The 7,628-nt window shown below is 34.3% G+C and overlaps 9 non-coding genes across 9 annotated transcripts; all 9 read left to right on the top strand.

The window, feature by feature from the left end:
* The first annotated feature begins 472 nt into the window (after nucleotides 1-472).
* Nucleotides 473-554, top strand: trnas-cga. The gene has a single exon. It is a non-coding gene; the product is annotated as a tRNA-Ser (tRNA).
* A 736-nt stretch (nucleotides 555-1,290) lies between these two features.
* trnas-uga lies at nucleotides 1,291-1,372 on the top strand. The gene has a single exon. It is a non-coding gene; the product is annotated as a tRNA-Ser (tRNA).
* Nucleotides 1,373-2,114: 742 nt separating this feature from the next.
* Nucleotides 2,115-2,196, top strand: trnas-uga. The gene has a single exon. It is a non-coding gene; the product is annotated as a tRNA-Ser (tRNA).
* Nucleotides 2,197-2,987: 791 nt separating this feature from the next.
* On the top strand, nucleotides 2,988-3,069 carry trnas-cga. Its single transcript has one exon. It is a non-coding gene; the product is annotated as a tRNA-Ser (tRNA).
* Nucleotides 3,070-3,855: 786 nt separating this feature from the next.
* Nucleotides 3,856-3,937, top strand: trnas-uga. The gene has a single exon. It is a non-coding gene; the product is annotated as a tRNA-Ser (tRNA).
* Nucleotides 3,938-4,489: 552 nt separating this feature from the next.
* Nucleotides 4,490-4,571, top strand: trnas-uga. Its single transcript has one exon. It is a non-coding gene; the product is annotated as a tRNA-Ser (tRNA).
* Nucleotides 4,572-5,360: 789 nt separating this feature from the next.
* On the top strand, nucleotides 5,361-5,442 carry trnas-cga. Its single transcript has one exon. It is a non-coding gene; the product is annotated as a tRNA-Ser (tRNA).
* A 1,053-nt stretch (nucleotides 5,443-6,495) lies between these two features.
* Nucleotides 6,496-6,577, top strand: trnas-cga. The gene has a single exon. It is a non-coding gene; the product is annotated as a tRNA-Ser (tRNA).
* A 792-nt stretch (nucleotides 6,578-7,369) lies between these two features.
* Nucleotides 7,370-7,451, top strand: trnas-cga. The gene has a single exon. It is a non-coding gene; the product is annotated as a tRNA-Ser (tRNA).
* The last annotated feature ends 177 nt before the right edge of the window (nucleotides 7,452-7,628 follow it).

Below are 7,628 nucleotides of genomic sequence, written 5' to 3'. Positions count from 1 at the left end.
TTTCCAACAGGTATTTGTCAAAAACATTGGCAACAGTCATTCAATTCTACAAGTGATGGAACGAAAAAAATCACCAAAACATTCCTAATCTGTAAATGACAGACATAGAAATGGACAAAAAAACACTGGAAAATTGCCCCGTCATCAAAAGAGACACGACCAAGGATTGGGATTTGTTTGACCAAAGACTTGTTTAATCCTATATGAGTATTTTCAACAGCACTAAATCCAGTGTTTTTGGAATATTGTAAACTCTTTTCTGAGAAAATGAATCAATATGAGAGTCTCCAAAAATGCTGCTTTATATGATTAGAAAGGCTACATTAAACAAAATAAAAAAAATATTAATATTTTCTAACTTTTCAATTTCACATGGATTTTATATGTATAAAATTGGTGATTTAAACATCACATCTAATGAGGTATTTGAAGTGAAAGTCTGTCTGGGTGAAATAATTGATTCTATCAATCAGCTGTGATGGCCGAGTCGTTAAGGCGTTGGACTCGAAATCCAATGGGGTTTCCCCGCGCAGGTTCAAATCCTGCTCACAGCGTGATTTCTTGGTGTGAGAGTAGAAAAATTAATTTAATAAAAAAAAAACCCAAAACAGAATCTTATGAATTGATCACCAGCTGAAAAATTTGACTTTTTCACTTGTATGCAAGTCCTTAGAAACCTAACCTCAGAAAAGCTCTGTTTCCTAACTCATTGTCTTTTGTGCATTTAAGAAGTCGCCCTCTAAGAGTCAGGTTATTTTAAGGCATGTCTAAACTCAAAGCACGATCAGCATCATGAATCTTGATCTCTTAATAGAGCCTCATCTCCATGCATTCAACAGGTGTTTGTCAAATAGACTCGGAAGAGTCCTTCTTTTCTACAAGTGGATGGAGAGGAAAAAACTCACCAGAACATTTCAAATCTGTAAAAGAAAAACACTGGAACATTGACCTTCATCAAAAGAGACAGTAACAAGGATTGGGATTTGTTTGACCAAAGACTTGTTTAATCCTCTATGAGTATTTTCAACATCACAAAATCCAGTGTTTTTGGAATGTTGCAAACCCCTTTTCTGAGAAAATGAATCAATAAGAGAGTCTCCAAAAACATTGTTTTATGTGGTTTGAAAGTCTATATTAAACACACAAAAAAAACATTTATATTGGTTAACTTTTAAATTTCACATTTCTTTGGATTTATTTGTAAAAAAATGGTGATTTAAACATCACATCTAATGAAGTATTTGAACTGAAAGTCTGTCTGGTAAAATGATTGATGTATAAAGCAAATCAGCTGTGATGGCCGAGTCGTTAAGGCGTTGGACTTGAAATCCAATGGGGTTTCCCCGCGCAGGTTCAAATCCTGCTCACAGCGTCAACTAGGAAGTGTGAGAGTTGGTTATCAGTCTCAACAAAAATGTTGCAGAGATGAAATACAATGATATCCTGTACTTTTGACCTTCATAGAAGTTTGGTTCCCTCACACATATGTGACTTGTTAAGAGCCATCCATCCATGGATGGATTTGAAGAGTTGGCACTATCAAAACAAATGTCTTTTAAGACATGACTAAAAAAAAATAGTATGATTCCAAGATAAAACTAGATAGATTTTTTGTTCCATATTTGTAACAGGTATTTGTCAAAAATATTGGCAACAACCTTTCAATTCTACAGGTGATGAAAGAAAAAAATGTCCAAAACATTCCTAATCTGTAAATGACAGACATAGAAATTAACAAAAAAACTGGAACATTGCCCCGTTATCAAGAGACACTACCAAGGATTTGGATTTGTTTGACCAAAGAAATGTTTGATTCTATGGGTATTTCCCACAGCACTAAATCCAGTGTTTTTGGAATATTGTAAACTCTTTTCTGATAAAACAATCAATCCCCAACAAACCTGCAAGTCTCCAAAAACATTGCTTTATATGGTTAGAAAATCTAGATTAAGCAAAAATAAATAGCAGAAAAAAATATGCTGAGCTAAAATTTCCATCTTACATTGCTTATGGTTTTAGTTGTGAACAATGGGAGATTTAAAATTTACATTTGATGAGGTATTTGAATTTAAAGTCTGTTTGGCAAAAAGGGAAGGATCTCTCTCTGCCACTCAGCTGTGATGGCCGAGTCGTTAAGGCGTTGGACTTGAAATCCAATGGGGTTTCCCCGCGCAGGTTCAAATCCTGCTCACAGCGTCAACTAGGAAGTGTGAGAGTTGGTTATCAGTCTCAACTAAACTGCTATTGAGAAGAATTGCAGTAATACTCTGCACTTATTAAGTTCATAAAAAGTTTGATTTTCTCACACTTATGTGACTTGTTAAGAGCCCATCCTCAAAAAAGCACAATTCCCAAATCAATTGACTCTCAAGGATTTGAGGGTTGACACGTTAAAAACAACTGTCTTCCGAGACATGACTGAAAAATGTTTTATACCCTAAAAAATAAAACTAGATAACTTGATAGTTCTTTTGTTCCATATTTCCAACAGGTCTTTATCAAAAAATATTGGCAACAGCCATTCAATTCTACAAGTGATGGAACGAAATTAAAATCTCCAGAATATTCCTAATCTGTAAATGACAGACATAGAAATTAACAAAAAACACTGGAACATTGCCCCTTCATCAAAAGAGACACGACCAAGGGGATTTGGATTTGTTTGACCAAAGACTTGTTTAATCCGATATGAGTATTTTCAACAGCACTAAATCCAGTGTTTTTGGAATGTTGTAAACTCTTTTTCTGAGAAAATGAATCAATATGAGAGTCTCCAAAAACGTTGCCTTTATTTCATTCGAAAGTCTACATTAAATAATAACAAAAAATGAATAAAAATAAATAAATATTTATTTTTATCTAAAATTTCAATCTCACATTGCTTTGGATTTTATTTGTGTAAAATTGGTGATTTAAACATCACATCTAATGAAGTATTTGAACGGAAAGTCTGTCTGGGTGAAATAATTGAAATATATTGACAATCAGCTGTGATGGCCGAGTCGTTAAGGCGTTGGACTCGAAATCCAATGGGGTTTCCCCGCGTAGGTTCAAATCCTGCTCACAGCGTCAACTAGAAGCTAAGAGAGTAATTTATCCATCTCAAAGAAAATGTTATTGAGAGGAAATGGAATGATACTCTAAACGTTTGACCTTAGAAGTTTGATTTTCTCACACATATGTGACTTGTTACGAGCCCATCCTCAAAAAATCACAATTCTCAAATCATTTGACTCTCATGGATTTGAGAATTGGCACCATCAAAACAAATGTCTTCTAAGAAATGACTGAAAAAATAGTATCTCTTCAAAAATACAACTAGATAACTTGATAGTTTTTTGTTCCATATTTCCAACAGGTATTTGTCAAAAATATTGTCAACAAGCAATCAATTCTACAAGTGGATGGAACGAAAATAATCTCCAAAACATTCCTAATCTGTAAATCACAGACATCGAAATGGACAAAAAAACACTGTAACATTGACCCTTTCTTTAAAAGAGACACTACCAAGGATTGGGATTTCTTTGACCAAAGACTTGTTTAATCCTATGAGTATTTTCAACATCACTAAATCCAGTGTTTTTGGAATGTTCTAAACTCTTTTTCTGAGAAAATGAATCAATATGAGAGTCTCCAAAAACGTTGCTTTATATGGTTTGAAAGTCTGCATTAAAGAAAAATATAAGAAAAAAACAGCAATAAAAAAACATTTATATTTATATTGGCTAAAACTTTAATTTCACATTGCTTTGGGTTTTATTTGTTTAAAATTGGTGATTTAAACTTCACATCTAATGAGGTATTTGAACTGAAAGTCTTTCTTGAAAAATGATTCATGTGTACTGACAATCAGCTGTGATGGCCGAGTCGTTAAGGCGTTGGACTTGAAATCCAATGGGGTTTCCCCGCGCAGGTTCAAATCCTGCTCACAGCGTCAACTTCCAAGTGTGAGAGACAGTTATCAGTCTCAACAAAACATTACAGAGAGAGAATGCAATAATATTCTGCACCTTTGCCCTTCAAAGAGTTTTGATTTTCTCACACATATGTGACTTGTTAAGAGCCCATCCTCAAAAAGCACAATTCCCAAATCATTTGACTCTCATGGATTTGAGGATTGGCACCTTTAAAAAAACTCTCCAATAAGACATGTCCAAAAAAATAGTATACCTTCAAAAATAAAACTAGATGAGAATTTTCAACATCACTAAATCCAGTGTTTTGGAATTTGGCACTCTTCTTCTGAGAAAATAAATCAATATAAAAGTCTCCAAAAACGTTCCTTTATATGGTTTGAAAGTCTACATTAAAGAAAAATCAAGAAAATAAAATAACGGCAATCACAAAATATGTATATTGGTAAAAACTTTAATTTCACATTGCTTTGGGTTTTATTTGTGTAAAATTTGTGATTTAAACATCACATTTAATGAGGTATTTGAACTGAAAGTCTGTCTGAAACATCATTATTCTTAATTGCCAATCAGCTGTGATGGCCGAGTCGTTAAGGCGTTGGACTTGAAATCCAATGGGGTTTCCCCGCGCAGGTTCAAATCCTGCTCACAGCGTCAACTTCCAAGTGTGGGAGTTGGTTATCAGTCTCAACTAGACTGTGATTGTGAGGAATTGCAATAATACACACCTCTTTTGACCTTTATGGAAGTTTTATTTTCTCACACTTGTGTGACTTGTTAAGAGTCCATCCTCAAAAAGCACAATTCCCAAATCATTTGACTCTCATGGATTTGAGGATTGGCACCATCAAAACACATTTGTTTTAAGACATGACTGAAAAAAATAGTATCCTTCCAAGATAAAACTAGATAACTTGATAGTTTTTTAGTTCCATATTTCCAACAGGTATTTCTCAAAAATATTGTCAACAGCCATTCAATTCTACAAGTGGTGGAACGAAAAAAATCTTCAAAACATTCCTAATCTGTAAATGACAGACATGGAAATTGACAAAAAAAAAACACTGGAACATTGACCTTCTTTAAAAGAGACACTACCAAGGATTTGAATTTGTTTGACCAAAGACTTGTTTAATCCGATATGAGTATTTCCCACAGCACTAAATCCAGTGTTTTTGGAATGTTGCAAACTCTTTTCTGATAAAACAATCAATCCCCAACAAAGCTGCAAGTCTCCAAAAACGTTGCTTTATATGGTTAGAAAATCTAGATTAAGCAAAAATAAATAGCAGAAAAAAAGTATGCTGAGCTAAAATTTCCATCTCACATTGCTTCTGGTTTCAGTTGTGAACAATAAGAGATTTAAACTTTTCATCTAATGAGGTATTAGAATTTAAAGTATGTTTGGCAGAAAGGGAAGGATCTCTCTCTCTCTGCCACTCAGCTGTGATGGCCGAGTCGTTAAGGCGTTGGACTCGAAATCCAATGGGGTTTCCCCGCGCAGGTTCAAATCCTGCTCACAGCGTGATCTCTTGGTGTGGAAGTAGAAAAATTCATTTAATTAAAAAAAAAACCCAAAACAGAATCTTATGAATTGATCACCAGCTGAAAAATATGCATCTTTTCACTTATATGCAAGTTCTTAGAAACCCAACCTCAGAAAAGCTCAATTCCCTAACTCGTTGTCTTTTGTGCATTTAAGAAGTCGCCCTCTAAGAGTCAGGTTATTTTAAGGCATGTCTAAACTCAAAGCACGATCAACATCATGAATCTTGATCTCTTAATAGTGCCTCATCTCCATGCATTCAACAGGTATTTGTCATATAGACTCGGAAGAGTCCTTCTTTTCTACAAGTGGATGGAGAGGAAAAAACGTTTGACCTTAGAAGTCTGATTTTCTCACACTTATGTGACTTGTTACGAGCCCATACTCAAAAAATCACAATTCTCAAATCATTTGACTCTCATTGATTTGAGAATTGGCACCATCAAACAAATGTCTTCTAAGAAATGACTGAAAAAATAGTATCTCTTCAAAAATTAAAACTAAATAACTTGATAGTTTTTTAGTTCCATATTTCAAACAGGTATTTGTCAAAAATATTGTCAACAGCCATTAAATTCTACAGGTGATGGAAAGACAAAAATCACCAAAACATTCCTAATCTGTAAATGGCAGACATTAAAATGGACAAAAATACACTAAAACATTGCCCCTTCATCAAAAGAGACACTACCAAGGATTGGGATTTGTTTGACCAAAGACTTGTTTAATCCGATATGAGTATTTTCAACATCACTAAATCCAGTGTTTTTGGAATATTGTAAACTCTTTTCTGGTAAAACAATCAATCTCCAACAAAGACTCAAGTCTCCAAAAACATTGCTTTATATGGTTAGAAAATCTAGATTAAGCAAAAATAAAGAGCAGAAAAAAATATGCTGAGCTAAAATTTCCATCTTACATTGCTTCTGGTTTCAGTTGTGAACAATGAGAGATTTAAACTTCTCATCTAATGAGGTATTAGAATTTAAAGTCTGTTTTACATAAAACGGCGGGATCTCTCTCTGCTGATCAGCTGTGATGGCCGAGTCGTTAAGGCGTTGGACTCGAAATCCAATGGGGTTTCCCCGCGCAGGTTCAAATCCTGCTCACAGCGTCAACTAGGAAGTGTGAGAGTTGGTTATCAGTCTCAACTAAACTGTTATTGAGAAGAATTGCAGTAATACTCAGCACTTACTATGTTCATAAAAAGTTAGATTTCTTCACACTCATGTGACTTGTTAAGAGCCCATCCTCAAAAAAGCACAATTCCCAAATCATTTGACTCTCATGGATTTGAGGATCGGCACGATAAAAAACTACTGTTTTTTAAGAAATGACTGAAAAAATAGTATCCTTCCAAGATAAAACTAAATAACTTGATAGTTTTTTAGTTCCATATTTCAAACAGGTATTTGTCAAAAATATTGGCAACAGTCTTTCAAATTTACAGGTGGTGGAACGAAAAAAATCTCCAAAACATTCCTAATCTGTAGATAGCAGACATCAAAATGGACAAAAAAAAAAAAAAAAGAAAAACACTGGAACATTGACCCTTCTTCAGAAAAGACACTACCAAGGATTGGAATTTGTTTGACCAAAGACTCGTTAAATTCTATATGAGTATTTCCCACAGCACTAAATCCAGTGTTTTTGGAATGTTGCAAACTCTTTTTCTGAGAAAATTAATATGAGAGTCTCTAAAAAACATTGCTTTATGTGGTTTGAAAGTCTACATGAAACAAATAAAAAAAAAACAGCAATAAAAAACATTTATATTGGTTAACTTTTAAATTTCACATTTCTTTGGATTTATATGTAAAAAAATGGTGATTTAAACATCACATCTAATGAGGTATTTGAACTGAAAGTCTGTCTGGGTAAAATGATTGATGTGTTCTACCAATCAGCTGTGATGGCCGAGTCGTTAAGGCGTTGGACTCGAAATCCAATGGGGTTTCCCCGCGCAGGTTCAAATCCTGCTCACAGCGTCAACTTCCAAGTTTGAGAGTAATTTGTCCATCTCAAAGAAAATGTTATTGAGAGGAAATGGAATGATACTCTAAACCTTTGACCATAGAAGTCTGATTTTCTCACACTGTTGTGACTTGTTAAGAGCCCATCCTCAAAAAATCACAATTCTCAAATCATTTGACTCTCATTGATTT

Source organism: Oryzias melastigma, linkage group LG24, assembly GCF_002922805.2.
Source record: "Oryzias melastigma strain HK-1 linkage group LG24, ASM292280v2, whole genome shotgun sequence".
Taxonomy (NCBI): Eukaryota; Metazoa; Chordata; class Actinopteri; order Beloniformes; family Adrianichthyidae; genus Oryzias; species Oryzias melastigma.
This window is presented reverse-complemented; position numbering and strand designations above follow the sequence as displayed.